We start from the raw sequence: 20468 nt of genomic DNA on the forward strand, positions 1-20468 counted from the left end.
ATCCTATGTCTACTATTTTTCATAACCAAGCTTTCTGAAAAGAATATCTTCACTTCCTGTTCCCACTCTCTCAAACTATTCACTCCTCAGTCCTCAGTAACCTACCATTTATCTCTACCATGTAGACTCCACTAAAATTATTCTATAAAAGATGTATTTGTTACTAGTTAACCTATTTACTATATTTGACACTGCATGACCACTATTTCTTAAAACTTCTCAGCCTTTATTTAACATTTACTGAAAACCTACTTAATGACAAGAACTGAATAAGATAATGAACTTAACAGTTACAGGCCTCAGAAACCTTAAAATTAAGTGGAGGAAGCTTCTATAATTCATTCTTTTCTTTCAACATCCCAGATCATTCTTTCCTTTCTCTACTCAACCCTTAAGTAGTCACAATCCCCCAGGGCTCTTTTCTTTGCATTCCTCACATCTATCCATGCATTATCATATTTATGTTACCTCTTAATTGATGATGAGAAAATTTCTATCTCTAACTAGGAATTCTACTCTGAATTCTGAACCCATTTACCCTCTAAAAAAAGATACTGGTACTTGCATATCTCACTATCTTCACAGTTTCCTTTGATACATACACAAAAGTATTTAATTTTGATGAAGTCCAATTTATCTACTTTTCTTTGGTTATTTGTGCTTTCAGTGTCATGTCATACTTAAGAAACCATTGCCTGATCTAAGATCATGAATATTCACACCTATGTTTTTTACTACAAGTTTTAGACTTTCAGCTCTTATATGTAGGGTCTTTAATCCAGAAATGAACTGTAATTCTTAAAAAACCAAGAATTTCATTGAGTGCTGGCCTGTGAACCCAGTGTTGTCGGTTGATTCCCAATCAGGGCACATGCCTGGGTTGTGAGCCAAGTCCCCAGTAGGGAGCACATGAGAGGCCAAACACACATTGATGTTTCCCTCCCCCGCTTCTTCTTCCTTCCCCTCTAAAAAAATTAAAACTAAAAAAAAATAAATAAATCTTTTTAAAAACTAAGAATTTCAACTGCAGTATCTAAGGACTTAAGAGTAAAAAGAGCTTTAAAAATTCTAAACCCATGGCTTTCAGTATCACAAACTCAACTGCGGAAAAGACACTGTTCAATGACTTGACTGCTGTCTGATCCTCAACATGGACAGGACCATAACAGAGATTGCTTACCATAAATCCTCTCAGAGACTAATCAACCCTTTCCCTATGCCCCAAGCATGCTGTCCTGGAACAGTCCTGTGTCCCTCCCAGGTAAGGATATAAGGATTTTCCCCTTATCTGGGGTAGGTCATGCCCTAGCACCCCTATATCCAGCTTTCCTTGTTCTATGTAACTTCTTAGAGCCTACCACAGGGCACAGATTATTTATCCAAGGTGTGAGTTAACCTAGAATTAATTAAATTAAACCAGAAGCTAACTGACCTTTATCCTAAATTGGGCAAGGTCATTTCTTACTACCCAGTAACTCCAGAGCTAAGGTACTTGTTATTAGTTATAAAAAAAATATAAAGTTGCGTTCTTTGCACATTCAAATTTGTAGTAGTTTAGAAAATTTATGCCGGCTATATACTTTTAACTGGGTTTCCTGAAACACGAAAAGTAAACTGCAAAGCCCTTGCATACATGATCGTACATCTCCAAAATCAAAACATGTTGTTCTTCACCTGGACAACCATAAATACATTGGTTACTGGTCCATAATTAAAACATGTCAAGGTCTTTCCTAAATTAGGGCTTTTTCCCACATGCTGCTATTCATTCCCTTGTTCTCACAGCTCTTGATGTAAGTTCTCCAACTCGTCCTTTAGTTTTAATTTAAATGTTCCTTCTTTGAAGAGGCCTTCTCCAACCATCCTATATAAAGTAGATATTCCCTATTCTCCTGTAGCATAGCACCCCATTATTTACTATCTAGTAATCTCCCCACTCTAATCTGCCCCCCTAAAAACGAAAGCTCTGTTCTTGTATGTCTTCCTCACCAACTATACCAGGGTCAGGTCAATAACAGTTGCTTAATATATACTTCCTACATGAATAAGTGAATCAAGTAAAGTGTAATAGACAAAAATAAACTATAAACCTTTTTTATTTTCTGATAAATCAAGTATTAAAGAGGTTTTAAAAATTAAAAGTAGACAACCACCATATTTTATTTTGAATACCAAGGTCACATAAACAACATAGAGAGCCCATAGACACATAAAAAATGCTCAACATCATTAAATGAGTGAATAAAAAACTGTGGTACATATTTACACAATGGAATACTACACAATAGAAAGAAAGAAGAACTCCTAACCTTCGTGACAGCATGGATAGAACTGAAAAGCACTATGCTAAGTGAAAAAAGCCAGGTGGTGAAAGACAAATGCCATATGATACTACCTATAGTAGAACCTAATCAACAAAACAAAACAAATGAGCAAAATAGAACCAGAAACTCGGAAATAAAGAACAGACAGTGACCAGGAGGGGGCAGGGATGGTGATAACAAGGGAAAGAAGAGGAAGAGGCAAGCAAAGGAGTGAGAATAGAGGACTCATGGGCAGGGACAATGCCGGAGGGGAGATACTGAGTGGGAGTGAGGGTGGTCTGGGTAGGGGTGAGCAGTGGGGAAAAGGAGGGACAAACTGTTAACTGAACAACAATTTCTTAAAAATTCAGTTACAGCAACTTAAAAAATAACATAAAAAATTCGAACTTCCGGCAAGATGGAGGCATAGATGGACCGCACCGTACCTCCCACGCACAACCAAGATTAGGACAACAACAATTTAGAGGCAGAATAACACCCAGAGCTGACAGAGAATTTATCTGAATGGAAGTCGACAGCCAAGAAATTGAAGTAGAACTGTTCATCCAGACCGGTAGGATGGGCGGAGAGCAAGCAGCCGGGCGCAGGTCTCAGCGTGCAGAGAGCAGGGAGAAACTGGGCTCATAAAGGCAAACCGAGGAGCATATAAGGCATCTGTGGCGCACAAGATCGCAGCAGGTGGACCCTGACTACGCAAGCAGCAGCTGGCAGACCCAGTGAGGCGGCAGTTGTGGACCAGGGCAGAGCGCTCAACCCAGGATCCCAGAGAAGGGACTGAGGTCCCAGGAGAACGGAGCTACCGCCATTGTTCCCTCCCCACCCCTGCCCTCACATACAATGTCACAATCTAGTGACTGGGGTTGCCCAGCCCCGGGGAACACATAAGGCTCTGCCCCTCACTGTAACAGGTAGCAACCAGACCCCCCCGCCCCAAAAAAAAGAGAGAGAGAGAGGGAGACATGTCTCAAACAGAAGAATAGATCAATTCCCCAGGACTCATCCTTTTGACGGACCAAGAGATAGGCCAATTCTATCAGATGCACAGTTCAAAACACTGGTGATCAGAAGCTCACAGAATTGGTTGATCTGGGGCGCAAATTAGATGGAAAAATGCAGGTTACCATAAAAGAGATGAAGGAAGATGCACGGAGAACCAATAGTGATGGGAAGGAAACTGGACTCAAAACAATAGAGTGGACCAGAAGGAAGAAAAAAAAAAAACACCAAACAGGAAAGAATGAAGAAATAAGAATTCAAAAACACTGAGGAGAAGCTTAGGAACCTCCAGGACATCTTTAAACGTTCCAACATCCGAATTACAGGGGTACCAGAAGGGGAAGAGGAAGAGCAACAGATTGAGCACGTATTTGAACAAATAATAAAGGAGACTTCCCCATTCTGGCAAAGGAAATAGCCTTCCAGGAAATCCAGGAAGCTCAGAGAGCCCCAAAGAAGTTGGACCCAAGGAGGAACACACCAAGGCACATCATAATTACATTAGCCAGGGTAAAAATGAAGGAGAGAATCCTAGAAGCAGCAAGAGATAAGAGGACAGTCACCTACAAAGGAGTTCCCATCAGACTGTCAGCTCATTTCTCCAAAGAGACCTTACAGGCAAGAAGGGGCTGGAAAGAAATATTCCAAGTCATGAAAGACAAGGACCTACATCCCAGATTGCTCTATCCAGCAAAGCTCTCATTTAGAATGGAGGGCAGATAAAGTGCTTCTCAGATAAGGTCAAGTTAAAGGAGTTCATCATCACCGAGCCCTTATTTTATGAAATGTTCAAGGGACTTATCTAAGAAGAGAACATAAGAAAAAACATGTATAGTAAAAGGACAGCAAATTCACAATATTATTAACAACCACATCTAAAGTAAAACCAAAAGACACTACAGCACACAACTAGAACAGGAACAGAACCAAGAAATGGAGATCACATGGAGGGTTAGCACAGGAGAGTGGGAGGAGGAGAGAGGGAGAAAGGTATAGAGAATAAGTAGCATAGATGGTAGGTTGAAAATAGATAGCGGGAGGGCAAGAATAGTACAGGAAATGTAGAAGCTAAAGAACTCACAAGTATGACACATGGACATGAACTAAATGGGGGAACGTGGGTGGGAGAGGGTGTACAGGGTGGAGGGGAGTGAGGGGGCAAATGGGACAACTGTAATAGTATAATCAATAAAAATATATTTAAAAATTAAGAATTAGAACCATATCAGTGTATATGTATACAGGTGCGCAGGGCCAGTATTAAAACAGATTGTGTAAAAATGCAAACCTGCTTTCAAAAGCAAACATTTTATGATACCACGTGCTATGAATCAGGGTGAAATTACTGAAATAAAAACATTGGCTCTCCCAACAACAACAACAAAAATAACATAAATAAGTTTATATTTCTGTTGTAAAAAACAATGCAATTATTGAGTTTAAGAAAGATAGTATGTAAAATTACAGGGTGCCTTCTTCAAGCGAAAACTCTTTAAAACTGAAACAAACTAACCATCAAGACAGTTTCCCTAAATTTTAAAAAAATAAGCAATAAATTGCAGAGGAATAAAATTCAGCCTATAAAAACTTTACTGAAGAACAAGAGACTTGACTATAATCAAAGATGCTCCATACTCTTTTAGGGTCAAAAATGTAAGATAGCATTGCTCCCTTTATGAACCCATACATCTAGTCCCACTTCAAGTAGGCCACAAAGGGACATTGTTTTCATTTTTTTAAAGTTAATCATTACCAATATTAGACATAATTAAGAATATAAAAAATGACCTAAATTCCAATTTTCTAAAATGATGAGCTAGATTCAAGCCAAATCTCTCTGTGAAAACAACTAAAAAGAATACGGTTTTTTAATTCTTAAAAGTCACTAACAGATAACAAGATAGTAAAGAATCACCCAGCTAAAACTAAGAGAAAACCAGGCATCTAGAGTAAGTTACCATTGGAGCTGCTTTTTCCCTGAGGGCATTTGATCATGAGAAGCTTGTGTTTGAGGGTCTTAAGAGGCATGGGGGACATAATTCAGAGGATAGGACCCACATAAAATGATGAGTCTAAAAACAAAGAATCCCTACAAAAACATGTAACCCTAAAGGGCAACACACTCAGGTTTCCAGTCATTGACAGTAAACCAGTCCCTGCAGTCCTGTAACCAAGGTTTGCATTATTTGATGGTCCTGAGTATTGCAAACCTTGGGTGGAGGCAGCATTTTGCCTGACCCTAGTCATCTATAGAACAAGACACACAAAAAGAAAAACTGAAAAGCACAAAAAGAGTAGGTAAGAAACACAGAAGATAAAGTAAAGAAGGATAGAATGGAGACAATATATAAAGGGGCAGAAGTTGAAAACTTGTTGCCCTAATCTCTAGATTCAAAAATTTCAAAGAACAAACATACAATAGAACCGATAAATTGGTCCTATGAAATGACACACCATCTGTTAAGCTGCCCTACCTGATCTCCTGCTATTTCTTTCTGCCTTCCCTCCTTCCACTACAGACACACACATACACACACTCCAGCCACAATGAACTACGATGCAGTTACTTGATGCATACTATTTTAATCACCCTTTTTTGGTTTAAGAAAAAAAAGACACTTGGACTACATTTAAAATGCAAGGGGAGGGGACTGATTATAAAGATATGCATACCTGGTTTTGAAATTAGGATAATGCTGGCCTCATAAATGAGCTTGTGGGTCTTCCCTCCTTGAACTTTTTTGGAATAGTTTAAAAGGATGGGTATTAGTTCTTTGAGTGACTGGTAAAATTTGCCTGAGAAGCCATCTAGTACAGGACTTCTGTTCAGTGGTAATTTTTTTTATTGCTGCTTCAATTCACTAGTTGTGATCTCTCTATTCAGATTCTCTATTCCTTCCTGATTCAGTTTTTGGAAGATTGTATGTTTCTAGGAATTTATCCATTTCTTCCAGATTGTCCAATCTGTTGGCATATAGTTCTTCATGGTATTTTCTTACAATCCTTGTATTTCCCTTGGTGTCAGTTGTTACATCTCCTTTCATTTCTAATTTTATTTATTTGGGTCCTCTCCTTTTTTTCTTGATAAGTCTGGTTAAGACTTTATCAATCTTGTTTATATTTTCAAAGAACAATCTCCTTGGTTTCATTGATCTTTTTCATTGTGTTTTTAGATTGTATTGATTTATTGGGCTCTGATCTTTATGACTCCTTTTACTTACTTTCAGCTCGGTTTGTTATTATTTTTTAAATTCCTTTACGAGTAAAGTTAGATTATTTGAGATTTTTCTTTTTCTTGAGGTAGCCCTGTGATGATAGAAACTTACCTCTTAGGACTGCTTTCGCTGTGTCCTGCTGATTTTGAGTTATTGTTTTCATTTGTATTTGTCTCAAAGTATCTTGCAATTTCTCCTTTGATCTCATTATTAGCTCACTCATTGTTTAGTAATGTTATTTAGTCTCCATGTCTTCATTGTTTTTCAGGGGTTTTTTCTTGTGATTGATTTCTAGATTCTATCATTGTGGTCAAAGAAGATGCTTCATATGATTTCAACCTTCTTAAATTATTGAGACCTGCTTATGACCTACATGTGGTCTATGTGGTATATCCTGGAAAAGTTCCATGAGCACTTGAAAAGAATATATATTCTGATGCTATGGGTTGAATTACTCAAAAGATAGCAATTAAACCCATCTGGTCTAGTATGTTATATAAGGCCACTGTTTCCTTGTTGGTTTTCTGTCTGGAAGATCTATCCATGTGATGTCAATTGGGTAAGACACTACAAAGAAACAAAATTATAGGCCAATATACCTGACAAACAGGCTAAAATCCTCAATAAAATATTAGCAGACTGCATACAGCAGTACATTAAAAAGGCCATACATCATGATCAAGTGGAATTTATTTTGGGGATATAAGGTTGGTACAGTATCTACAAATCAATTAACATGATACACCACAAAAACAAAATGAAGGATAAAAACCACATGATCATATCAACAGATGCAGAAATCTGGCACCCATTTATGATATAAACTCTCAGCAAAGTAGAAACACAACATACCTCAGCATAATAAAGGCTATACATGACAAACCCACAGCCAATTTCATACTCAATGAGCAAAAACTACAAGTGTTTCTCTTAAGTTTGGGAATAAGACAGGTATGTCTGCTTTCACCGCTCTTATTCAACATAGTACTGGAAATTCTAGCCACAGCAATCAGACAAGAAAGATAACTAACAGACATTCAAATTGGAAAGGAAGAAGTAAAACTGTGATTTTTAAATGACATGATATTGTATATAGAGAACCCTAAGATTCCACCAAAAAACACCTACTAGAACTGATAAATGACTTCAACAAAGTAGCAAAACATAAAATAAATATCCAGAAATCAGTTGGATTTTTATATACCAATAATGCACTATCATAAAGGGAAACTAAGACATTAATGCCATTTACAACTGCAAAAAAAAATAAAATATCTAGGAATAAGTTTAACCAAAGTTGTAAAAGACCTGTACTATGAAAATCCTAAGGAAATGGAGCAAGAAATTGAAGAAGATACAAAAAAGTGAAAATATATACTGTGTTCATGGATAGGAAGAATTAATATCATTAAAATGTGCATACTACCCTGACCAGGTGGCTTAGTTGGTTGGAGTGTCATCTTGTGCACCAAAACATTGCAGGTTCAATAACCAGTCAGGGCACATATGAGAGGGGAACCCAGTAAGCCCAGAATTATCCTCTGGAGGGCAAGCCCCTTGTAATACAGGCTTCTCCCTGCTAGGTAAGTGTTCTAGGAACCCATCTGTATCAGTGTACCAGTTGCCATTGTTGTGACAGGATGCATTTGGCTTCAGTGAATTTCTTTTTAAGACTCTTTCAACATATTTGTCCATTCCACTGCACTGAGTGTTCAGCAGTTTTTGACCAAAAACCACATGACCTCCATGCCCCACCCTCCCTATTCACCCATTCTTACCCTGAGCAACCTTTTTTGTTTCCCCAGATGAAAAAAGTCTTCAAAGGGAAACATTTTCCCAATGTGGAAGAGAAACAAAAAACAGTAAAAGCATTAAAAGGCATCAAAATCAACAAGTTCAAAAACTGTTTTGAGCAGCGGAAAAAAATGTCACAATAGGTGTACTGCATCAAATGGAGAGTACCTTGAAGGTTACTAAAGTTTAAACATGTAAGAATAAGTACACAATTTTTTATAAATAAATTCCAGGGCTTTTTGGGTCCCCCCAGTACCTAGGTTGTTGGTTCAGTCTCCAGTTGAGGCACCTACAGGAGGCAACCAATTGATATTTCTCTCTCATATCAATATTTTTCTTTCTCTCCTATCCTCTCTCTCTAAAAATCAACAAATATATTCTTTGAGTGATGATAAAAACAAAAAGTCCATACCACCCAAAACAATCTGTAGAATCAACACCATTCCTATCAAGATACCAATGTCATATTTCACAGAACTAGAACAAATATTCCAAAATTTTATATAGAATCACAAAAACCATAGCAATCTTAAGAAGACCAAAGTCAGAGGACTTTGATACCTGATATCAAACTATGCAACAAGTATATAGTAATCAAAACGACATGGTACTGGTATAAAAATAGACATACAGATCAATGGAACAGAATAGAGAGCCCAGAAATAAACCCATACCTTTATAGTCAATTAATATTCAACAAAGGAGGCAAAAACATACAATGACATAACATAAAATAAATTGTGCTGGGAATATTGGACAGATACGTGCAAAAAATGAAACTAGACCACCACACACAAGTGTAAACTCAAAATGGATTAAAGACTTAAATCGTTCCCTCCATACTGTCACAAAAGGTAGAAGCAATATATAGGTTAGGAATGAAATCTAAGTATCCCTCCCTGTCCCATCTATTCCTTTTCTGAGTTCAGGCAGCAAGAGTTGGGTCAGTGAGGAATACCCTGTAGTTGAAAATGCACAATTATTCCAAGCTTATAGGGTACTCTTTCTGTTACTCTCATTCATACACTTTGTAATTTTCTCTAAGAAAAATGCTAAGATAAATAAAAACAATAAGAGGCAAGAAACTGGAATTTCTCAGGACTTGGGTGTTTCTTTTTTCCACTTAAATGTTTTCTAATTAATTTAAAACCAGTTGTGATTGCTTCTTTAAAATAATTTTGTTCACTTTTTTAGTGTTTATGTTATATTTTATTTATTTTTAGAGAGAGGGGAAGTGAGGGAGAAAGAGAAGAAGAAAAACATTAATGTGAGACAGAAGCATCAATCAGTTGCTTCCTGCATGCCCCCAAGACCAGGAATCAAATCCACAACCCAGGCATGTGCCCTGATAGGAAATCAAACCAGCAACCTTTCGCCTTACAAAATGACGCCTGACAAACTGAGCCACACCAGTCAGGGCTATGTTATAACTTAAAGGAACCATGAAAGAATATGAAATTACAGAAGACAGTCAAAGTTTATGACTCATTAGAATAGACATAAGAAAACAAATAATTACTATTCAAAATAATTCTATTTTGTATCCAACCTAGAAAAAAAAACATGAAGGTAGAAGTAAATAGTACCTGCTTTAATTGGAGCCTTTCATCACAAACTTCCTTTACTTCTGAGGTCCTAATACTTCTTCTATCTCTCTTTTAGCACTTTGCTACTGACATACTGTTGGTCAAATACATTACCCATTTTATTTTTAAATAGCTGACCAGAGCTTTCATTGTTGATGCTGACAGATATCAAATTCTAGATTCTAAAATGGAATCCCTTTGTGCTTCATTGTTTTAGATGTCCCTTCAAGAAAGCTATAATAATGGATGATGAGGAAACTGGGAGACAATAACCTTGAATACATACTTCATGTATCTTCAAAATAGACTTATCCCAAGCTGTGCTTCTCAATGTTTGTTACTATATAATATCAAGTCCAATGAGGCTGTCATTTCTGCCCTTAGCACGAAGACAAGAACTCCTAATTTCAACATAAAGGCCAGATTAGTCCTCTTGTTAATTTAAGACACTTGCTTATCCGTTTCACCAATGAGAATAAGTTACTGATCGCTGCTTTACCTGAAAATCTGCTGAAATCATTTGAAAACTTGACATTTCATTTTAATTCCCAGATTTCCTCCCACATGGAGGATAGGTTTCTATTCTGTCCACTTATCTGGCAAAAGAGTAAATATCACAAATTAGAGTTACTACATTTCAATCTGTCAATGGTAAAAAGCTGTTCAAAAAAAAAGGAGGCATAATGTTAAAACTATCATCACTATAATAGATTTCAAAGAGAACTAGGCTCTGCAAATTTCTCAATGTAGAGAACATGACAGTTTTCAAAGGGAATTAGAATCTGCAGATTTCTTGATGCACTGAACATAAAACCTCAAGCATCATAACTCCCATTGTCATATTTAACAATGTGTCTTCCCTCTTAAACCTTGTGTTCTAAAAAAATATATTATCACAACAAGCACAAAGCATGTCAGTTATTTTCTGTGGCAAGTGAGGGAAACCCTGTTGGTTGCCAATTTAGCAATTATTCCTTCCACTCCCTTTTCTTTGCTGGTACAACCTGCCTATACTTCAAAAGTTAAGGTGCCAGGAAGTCCTCCTTCTAGCCTCCCTTACATCAAGGGCATAGCCTTGATACATTCCTAGCTAGTGGAGCCTAAGAAAACTGAAGCCAGCAGGTAGGCCTTTGGAAAAGGTTTTCTTCCCAATAAGGACACTTGTATGAGAGGAAACTGCTATTCTTCTATGTAGTACTTAGCTGTGTCTGCGTAAGTACTTTGAAACTGCTGTAGCAATTTTACAACTGTGAGGAAAGATATCACCAACGTGCTGAATATAACAGAGAAAAGCACTTGAGTGCTGGATGTTATCATTGAGTCATGTACCAACTGTGGCAAAACAGCCTTACCTCAAGAATTCTTGTTAGAATTATAGCTATCTTAGTTTATGGCTTTAGTTTAAGCAATCTTTATTTGGATATTATTACACGAAGGCAAAAGCATCCTAAACTAGCATAACTAACAAATATTTGTTCACTCTAAGTTATCCAGATTAGGAAGTTAGATTGCTGCTACTTAGCTCAATAAAGCCATCACCATTGTCTTTACCTTGATCCCTATGGCTTCATTCATGTTTTTCTTTTCCTTTCACAAAGGAGCAAACTCAGTGTAATTAAAGTCATATCTATGCTTCACAATGAAGTCTGTTTCTTCCACAACTCTTCCATGATGGTCAATGGGGGAAGATACTTCTTGTTTCTCCAGTACATTTTTCAGATGCCTCTGCTTTTAACAGTATCACAGAAGTGTTCCAATTTTTAGCTTACACTCTCTTACTATACAAAATCCAACCTCATACTGAAATCACAACTGATCTAAAATTTCCAAAGAGAAAGTCCTAAACAGAATAGAGTTGTTTTTATAAAGCGTTACCCACACTGATCAATAAATAAAGCTGACTGATGAGGCATCCTGAATGATAACTGAATATGCTGTCCTTTTTACATATAACGAAAACAAAAAATTTAGCCTCAACTGAAAAACACAGAAAAAGGCAGACATGAGTTACATATAGGTGAGTTCAGAATCCCACCCTAGGACTTCCAGCCAAGGCTGGTGCACCCGGCAATCCCACATTTGTGTGTGGATAAACCAGGAGGAAAAACTGAGGAGAGAGACAGACCACACAACCCAGGGTTCCAGTGGGGGGAAAATAAAGCCTCAAAACCTCTCTTTGAAAAAACCTGTGGGGGTTGCAGCATCAGGAGAAACTCTCAGCCTCAGAGGAGAGTGCATTGGAGAGACCCACAGGGTCCTAGAATGTACAAACCCACCCTCCCAAGAATCAGCACCAGGAGGGCCCAATTTGGGTAGCAGAGGAAGTGACTGAAAGCCAGGGAGAGCCAAGCAAGAGGCATCATTCCCTCTTGAGCGATCCCCCACATACAGCACCACAATGCAGAAAGATGGATTGCCCTGCCCTGGCAAACCCTAAGGCTCCACCCCTTACTACATAACAGGCATGCAGAGACAAAAAAATATGGCCCAAATAAAAGAACAGATCAAAGCTGCAGAAAAAATAGAACTAAACAATGAAGAGCCCTGGCTGGCGTAGCTCAGTGGATTGAGCTCGGGCTGGGAACCAAAGTGTCCCAGGTTCGATTCCCAGCCAGGGTACATTCCTGGGTTGCAGGCCATGACCCCCAGCAACCGCACATTGGTGTTTCTCTCTCTCTCCCCCCCTCCCTTCCCTCTCTAAAAATAAATAAATAAAATCTTTAAAAAAAAAAAAAACAATGAAGAGAAAGCCAACCTGTCAGATGCAGAGATCAAAACACTGGTCCTCAGGATGCTCACATAAATGGTTGTGTATGTTGGCAAAATAGAGAAAAAAGTCAGGCTATTAAAAGTGAAATAAAGGAAAATGTACAGGGAACCAACAGTGAGGGGAAGGAAACCAGGACTCAAATCAATGGTTTGAAGCAGAAGGAAGAAATAAACATTCAACCAGAACAGAATGAAGAAACAAGAATCCAAAAAAGTGAGGAGAGGCTTAGGACCTCCAGGACCACTTTAAATGCTCCAACATCTGAATCAGGGGTGCCAGAAGCAGAAAAGGAAGAGCAAGAAATTTAAAACTTATTTGATAAAATTGTGGAGAACTTCCCCAATCTGGCCAAGGAAATAGACTTCCAGGAAGCTCAGAGAGTCTCAAAGAAGTTGGACCCAAGGAAGCATACACCAAGGCACATCATAATTACATTAGCCAAGATTAAAGATAATGAGAGAATCTTAAAAGTAGCAAGAGCAAAGGAGAGAGTTACCTACAAGAGTTCCCATAAGTCTATCAGTTCATTTTCCAAAAGAAACTTTGCAGGCAAGAAGGGGCTGGAAGGAAGTATTCAAAGTCATGAAAGGCAAGGACCTACATCCAAGATGACTCTATCCAGCAAAACTATCATTTAGAATGGAAGGGCAGATAAAGTGCTTCCCGATAAGGGAAAGTTAAAAAGAGTTCATCATCACCAAGCCCTTATTACATGAAATGTTAAATGGACTTATCTCAGGGAAAAAAAGATGATCAAAACTATGAACAGTACAATGACAACAAATGCACAAGTATCAACAACTGAACCTAAAAAACAAAAACTAAGCAAACAAGTAGAACAGGAACAGCTTCACAGAAATGGAGATCACATGGATGATTATCAGTGGGGAAGGGGAGAACGGGGAAAAGGTACAGGGAATAAGAAGCATAAATGGTAGGTACAAAATAGACACGGGAAGGTTAAGAATAGCACAGGAAATGGAGAAGCCAAAGAACTTATGTGCACGACTCAAGGATATGAGCTAAGGTGGGAGAATGCTGATGGGGGGGGGGGTAGGGTTATAGGGTGGAAAGTAATAAAGGAGAAAAAAATGGCACAACTGTAAGAGAATAATCCATAAAATATATTTTTAAAAAATACAATCCTACCTTAGTACTGTTAATTTTTAAGAGACCTCTGTTGTTCCCAATATTTTTCATATTTACTCACAACATGGAAAAAATCCTTAGCAAGTCGATAAAAATCTTTGTTGAATATTATTGCTATGCAGCAAAATGAAAACTTAACCAAACTAGACAAGCACATATAACTGACATTGATTTATTAGGGGAAAAAAACAGTTTAAGAGGAAAAAAATTACAAACTGAAATTTTCAGGTCCTTTTCTTTGATATACTTTCTTTTACTGTTTTATTTGTTTGTTTATTACAAAAACATGCCCCCTACAGAGAAAAAAAATCAAAATCACAAATTTTTCTGTAATCAATTAGAAATTCAAAAGCAAATATTAGAAAAACTCTTCCTGAATACTACGGCACAAAGGCTCTAAAAACAATACACAATGCACCAAAATTACCAATACTTGAAAAAAAAAACAGAAGTAGATGCTATTCATTTTCAACCAAATTGCAATTTAAGCCAAATTGTTGTGATGATCAAATTGCTTTTAAACAAAGTATATGCTACCATGGTCTCATTTATCTTAAGCTGTTTGTATATGGTGTTCCCTTAGCACAGGGTACTTTTCTCTCCCCACATTCATCTTGCTGATTAATGAAGTACTGACAAACACTATTGATAAACACTTGTGACCTAAAACCTATTAAAATTAGTAACATGCAGACCTGATTTTAAAAATCAGTATTTTTTGTTTGTTTTAAAAGCTCTATTTCAAAATTAAATATTTGATTTGTGATATAATTAAGTTTGGTTATATCATTCTTAATATCTAGATAGGGTAACAATATTTGTCAAATACAAACTAAGCAACTTTATAAGAAAACAGATTCTGATGACTATTAAATTCTTTCTATGTTCAAATTCACTACTCAAACTTAATAAGGTAAAATAGTCCTGGGGCAAAAGAGTTTGAAAACTGATTAGGCAATAAAATAAAATAAAATAAAATCATCCTGAGTTAGAGGGGGGTGTAAGCTATCTCTATTATATCCTGAAAAGACAAAATATTGCTGAGAGAAAATTTAAAAGACCTAAAAAAATAAAGACGTCTCATGTTCACGAATCAGAAGATGTAATATTGTTAAAATGGCACTAATTTCCAAATTAATCTATAGATTCAAAATAATCCAAATCAAATACCAGCTAGTTTTTTGCAGAAATTGACCACCTGATCCTAAAATGTCTATAAAAATTCAAGGGACTCAGAGTAACCAAACAATCTTGAAAAACAACAAAGTTGGAGGACTCACACTTTCCAATTTCAAAGCTTACTGCATAAGGGATAGATATATGGGCAAGTGGAAAAGAACTGAGGAGTAAAAAATAAACCCTCACATTTTGATCAGTTGATTTTTTTTTCAGATTTTATGTATTTATTTTTACAGAGAAGGGAAGGGAAGGAGAAAGAGAGAAAAACATCAATGTGTGGTTGCTTCTCACATGTCCCCTACTGGGGAACTGGCCCACAACCCAAGCATGTGCCCTGACTGGGAATCAACCAGCGACCCTTTGGTTTGCAGTCCCATGCTCAATCCACCGAGCCACACCAGCCAGGGCTGATCAATTGATTTTTGATAGAGTGCAAAGACAATTCAGTGGAAAAGAAATAGTCTTTTGAACACACGGTGCTGGAACAAATGAATAGATACATGCAAATGAGTTCAGTTGAACTCTTTACTCACTGCATATACAAAAAAAAAAAACAAAAACCTCAAAATGGTTCAAAGACCAACATGTAAAAGCTAACATTATAAAATTCTCAGAAGAAACCATCAGTGGAAATCTTCATGCCTTCTGATTAGACAATGATTCCTTAGACATGACACCAAAAGCACAAGTAACAAAAGAAAATATTTACAAATTGGACACCATCAAAAAAGTTGAAAGAAAACACTTGCAAATCATGTATTGATAAGGGATTTATACCTAGATTATATTGTACGAAGAACTCTTACAGTTCAACAATAAAAAGACAAATAATCTACTTTAAAAATGGGGAAAAGATGTGAACAGACATTCTCAGAAAAAGATATACATTCCTGACTGGTGTGGCTCAGTTGGCTGGAGATAGTTCTGAAAAGTGAAAGGTCAGGGTTCCATTCCTGGTCAGGGCACATGCCTGGGTGGCAGGTGGTCCATGGTCCAGGCACATGTGAGAGGCAACCTATTGATGTTTCTCTCTCACATCAATGTTTCTGTCCCTCTTTTTCTCCCTCCTTTGCCCCCTCTCTAAAAGTAAATAAACAAAATTTTTTAAAAAAAGACATACAAATAATCAATGACGCAGGTAAAGCTGCTCATCATCATTAGTCATTCAGGAAATGCAAATCAAAACCATAACGAGGGGAGAGGGGAGGGAATTTCATGGGGAAAAGGGGAAGGGTTTGCAGGAACAAGTATAAAGGACACATGGACAAAAACAAGGGGGGTGAAAACAGGAGGGAGGTGGGGAGGGCTGGGGGGGTGGGTTGGGATGGGGGTAAAAGGCAGAAAACTGTACTTGAACAACAACTAAAATAAAAAAAATTTAAATCATAATGAGCTACAATTTCACACCAGATAATAACGAGAGTTGAGGAGGATGTGATGAAATTGGAAGCCTCATACACTGCTGGTAAGAATTAAAATGGTGCTGCAGCTGCTGTGGAAAACAGTTTGGCAGTTCCTCAAAAGGTTAAACACAGGTTACCATATAACCTAGCAATTCCACTCCTAGGTATATACTCAAAAGAATTTAAAACCTACATCTAAACAAAAACTTGTACAAGCATGTTCATAACAGTATTATTCACACAGCCAAAAAGCAGAAATAACCCAAATGTCCATCAATGATGAATTAATTGAAAAAATGATAGAGCCATACAATGAATATTCCTCAGCCATGAAAAGAAATGAAATACTGACACATGCTATAACATGGATGAAGTTTTAAAACATTATGTAGGTGAAATAAGCCAGTCACAAAGGACCACCATGTATGATTCTATTTAAATGAACTGTCCACCATACACAATCCTCAAGAGACAAAGTATGGGTTAGTTTCCCAAATTAAAATTTTTTTTTAAGATTTTACTTATTTATTTTTAGACAGTGGGGAAGGGAGGGAGAAAAGGAGGGAAACATCAATGTTTGGTTGCCTCTCATATGCCCCCTACTGGGAACCTGGCCTGCAACCCAGGCTTGTGCCCTGACTGGGAATTAAATCTCAACCCTTTGGTTCACAGGCCAGCACTCAATCCGCTGGGCTATACCAGCCAGGGCCAAATTAAATTATTTTTAAAAACAGCTACATTGTTCATGTATTTATATTATATCTTTCTACATACTAATATTCTTCTTCTAAAATATCTTTAAAAGCACTTGGAAGCACAAAAGCATGCCATGGATCAAGAAGGAAAGACCTAGAATTTTAAAACAGCTAAGGAAAACTCATAAACCACAAAGGCAGAAAACTGATTTGTCTGTTGAATCCTATCAAATGGCCAACAATTCACTCCAAGTTAAATTCTAGCATCCTTCTGAACTGGAAATTACTACCAATAATTAAACTTTAGTTTGCAAAATATCTGTATATTTTATAAAGGCAATCATCAATGTAAAGGTAAAACTCACTGGACTCTACACCATAGTAAATAATTTTAAACTAGATGCAACAACTACTTTAAATATTTATTGAAATAGTAAAAATAGCATAACTTTGGAGTTAAATACATGGGTTTGAATCTTAGCCTGCTGTTTACCAGCTAGGTGATCATCAATTTACTTGGTCTTTGTGACCCCCCCCCCCCTTGTGTTACATCGGAAATTAGAATACTACCTACTTCAGGGTGAAAAAAAAACACTCCAATTATTTACAAAAAAGAGGTAGGGGACAATGTCAGTTTTTAAAAAACCTACCTGTACTGTTTGAAATTTCATACATGTATATACTTTATAAATATATATAAAGATTTCATTTATTTACTTTTAGAGAAAGGGGAAGGGAGGGAGAAAGAGAGGGAGAGAAACATCGATGTGTGGTTGCCTCTCATGAGCCCCCTTACTGGGGACTTGGCCTGCAACCCAGGCATATGCCCTGACTGGGAATCAAACTGGTGACCCTTTGGTTTGCAGACCCATGCTCAATTCACTGAGCTATGCCAGCCAGGGCTCATACATGTATATAATTTTAAAATATAATGAATATTTTAAAACTAAAAACATGTACTTTATAAGGCTCCTGTGGAGCCATTTTGTAAGATATCTACACATAGAAGACTCCCAATTAAAAATAATTTCCTCACTCCTTCCATAACCTTTCCACCTTCTTGAATTTGAGTGAACAAGACTTGGACAAAGCAAAGTTAAACATTTATTGAAGGCAATGCTTATCAAGAAAAAGATAAGGGCAATAAAACTGAGTTTCTAAACCACTTTCCTCAAAACATACCACAGAATTTCATCTGGAGAGACAAAAACATGTCCACATGTTTACTGATTCTAATCACTCTATTCTGGAACATTAAGGTTTTCGGGGAAGGGGAAGTTGCAATGTTAACACTATCAAATGAAAAGGAAATTTGGTAATTTAATCTTTTGATGAACAAGGCAAATTCAGGATTCAGCTCAGAGAATATTTTTCACTGGAAAACACAATACAAATATAAATTGTAACTATCTTCTATCTAGCAAATAAAGTAAAATTGTCAGTTTTATCTTTTTTGTTTTGAGAGTACACTGATAGATGAATGTAATTTAACTGGTCCAGGCTGTCACCTTACACTTTGCAGGACACTGTGAGACTTAACATTCTCTTTCATATTCTAAGAGATAAAGTGAACATCAGAAAACAAATCAAATAGTTTTGCAGATCAAAAAGGTGGCTTTTAAAACCACCAAAATACAATGGGATCACTAAAGTTAGTATGTGGCCTTTGGTAGCTGTCTTAAAAATAGATGTTATACTTTTACAAGCAGCCAATTTACCTATGGGAGCTTTTCTCATCATGTATGCATAAGTACATAACTAAACTTCATGTAGCTTAAAGTTTACAAATCCTATTCTGGACCGTTTAGTATATACATTACTGAGAAAGAATTTCCTGGAGTGTCTTTGTTTTTAGGCTATTTCAAAAACATATTTCTGTCGATGTACTAAACATCGAAACCTGTAGAGAATTTTCTTGAGTTCATTTGAACCAAAAATGACGACAGTGTCAGGTACCCGCGGCCAGGATGAATATGAATGCAGCTCAACACAAAATTATACGCTTACTTAAAATCTTTTTTTTTGCTCATCAGTTTTCGTTAGTGTTTCTGTATTTAATGTGTGGCCCAGAGACATCCCAACCGGAATAAGTTTTGCAGTTTTGTTTACTGATTTGGAATTAAAGAGGGCCCAGGAGGAAGATTACTTGAAAGTAGAAGAAAGCAAGACGTAGATCAGATTACAGGTCAGTTAAGATTCAGCGCTCCCTAGATGGTGGTCACCTTTTATAAGAAGGGGTCTGAAAGTGGGTATTTCAAAGGTGTGTTAACCTAGATGCACAGAAACAAAGAACAGGTCTTGCTTAAAGCAAAGATAAACCTTTTACTAAAGAAACTGTATTCCCACCATGACCAGCCCAATTAGGAATTCATGATTTATTTATCACAGCACCCTTCCCCCCCCCACACTTAAAAGGGGAAGTACAGTCAGTAAGTTTTAGAAAACTACAAGTTATTTACATAACTATTTTATCTCACCATCGTTGAGGGGTAAAGGGAACAAAAGTAAAAAGTGGGAAAAGCCAGCCGGTAAGGGATTCCCCCAGGTTCCCGGCTTTCTCCTTTCCAGTTTCTCCAAGCCACCTCGAAAACTCAGCTGCGGATGACATTAAATTCTTCGCAGTCTCCGTGCAAACAGGGAAGCCAAGCCCCTGGCTAGGCCTTCAGTCGCGGCTTCTAGGTCTTCCTTCAGGACCGCCCCAGGACAGGCCCAGGGATTGACAAAATGAGTGCCCCGCCCCGCCCAAGGGCGGAAAAGAGGAACACCCCTGACTCACCCCGGCCAGCCGCCAGACAGCACCACCCTCACCCAGGCGAAGTCCACATACCGGCCTCTCAGCGCCCTCCAGAGGCCATAGCGCCCCCTTTCCGGACGGGCCCCCTCCCCCCAAAAAAAGTCCCCCTCAAGCCCCCCTCCAGCCCCCCTCCACCCTTCCAAGCGCAGGCCACGCACAGACCTGAGAAGTCGCCTCTTGCAGATCCAAGCCGCCAGCGGGGACCCTAGCCCCGCCCCGTGGTCTCGTGAGCCTGCGCACCGTGCGCCCGCGCCTGCGCGTCCTCTACTGCCTCGCGCGCCCCCGCCAGCATGCGCCGCCGTCTGAAAGACCGGGCGAGGCCGTGGCGGAGGCGGAGGCGGAGGCGGAGGCGGAGGCGGAGGTGGAGGTTCGGCTCCCAGGGCGGCGAGCGCCCCCAGCTCTGCCATTCACAGGCGACGTTAGCCAGCGGCCCCGAAGTCCGTCCTCCGGGTTAGGCGTAGAGCGCGAAAGGGGAGGGGATAGCTAGGAAGGCAGGAAGCTGCCGCTTAAAAGGGCAGCCGCTCCGGGCCCTTCTTCCCTTCCCCGGTGCCGGAGCTTCACAC

The 20468-nt window shown here is 38.3% G+C and overlaps 1 protein-coding gene and 1 pseudogene across 7 annotated transcripts in view; both read right to left on the reverse strand.

Annotated features, from left to right (window-relative positions):
• Positions 1-20204, reverse strand: part of SHLD2 (shieldin complex subunit 2) — a 234068-nt gene extending 213864 nt beyond the window's left edge. For 3 of the 7 annotated variants that reach the window (XR_004903366.1, XM_036026711.1, XM_036026716.1), the window contains exon 1: positions 19888-20204. The gene's annotated coding sequence lies outside the window, so the exon portion shown is untranslated. The remainder of the gene's footprint in view (positions 1-19887) is intronic. The other 4 variants (XM_036026712.1, XM_036026715.1, XM_036026714.1 and 1 more) reach the window with 4 other exon arrangements.
• Positions 1-20312, reverse strand: part of LOC114497138 — a 47312-nt pseudogene extending 27000 nt beyond the window's left edge.
• Positions 20313-20468: the final 156 nt, after the last annotated feature.

This window comes from Phyllostomus discolor, chromosome 5 (genome assembly GCF_004126475.2).
Source record: "Phyllostomus discolor isolate MPI-MPIP mPhyDis1 chromosome 5, mPhyDis1.pri.v3, whole genome shotgun sequence".
NCBI classification, from domain to species: domain Eukaryota; kingdom Metazoa; phylum Chordata; class Mammalia; order Chiroptera; family Phyllostomidae; genus Phyllostomus; species Phyllostomus discolor.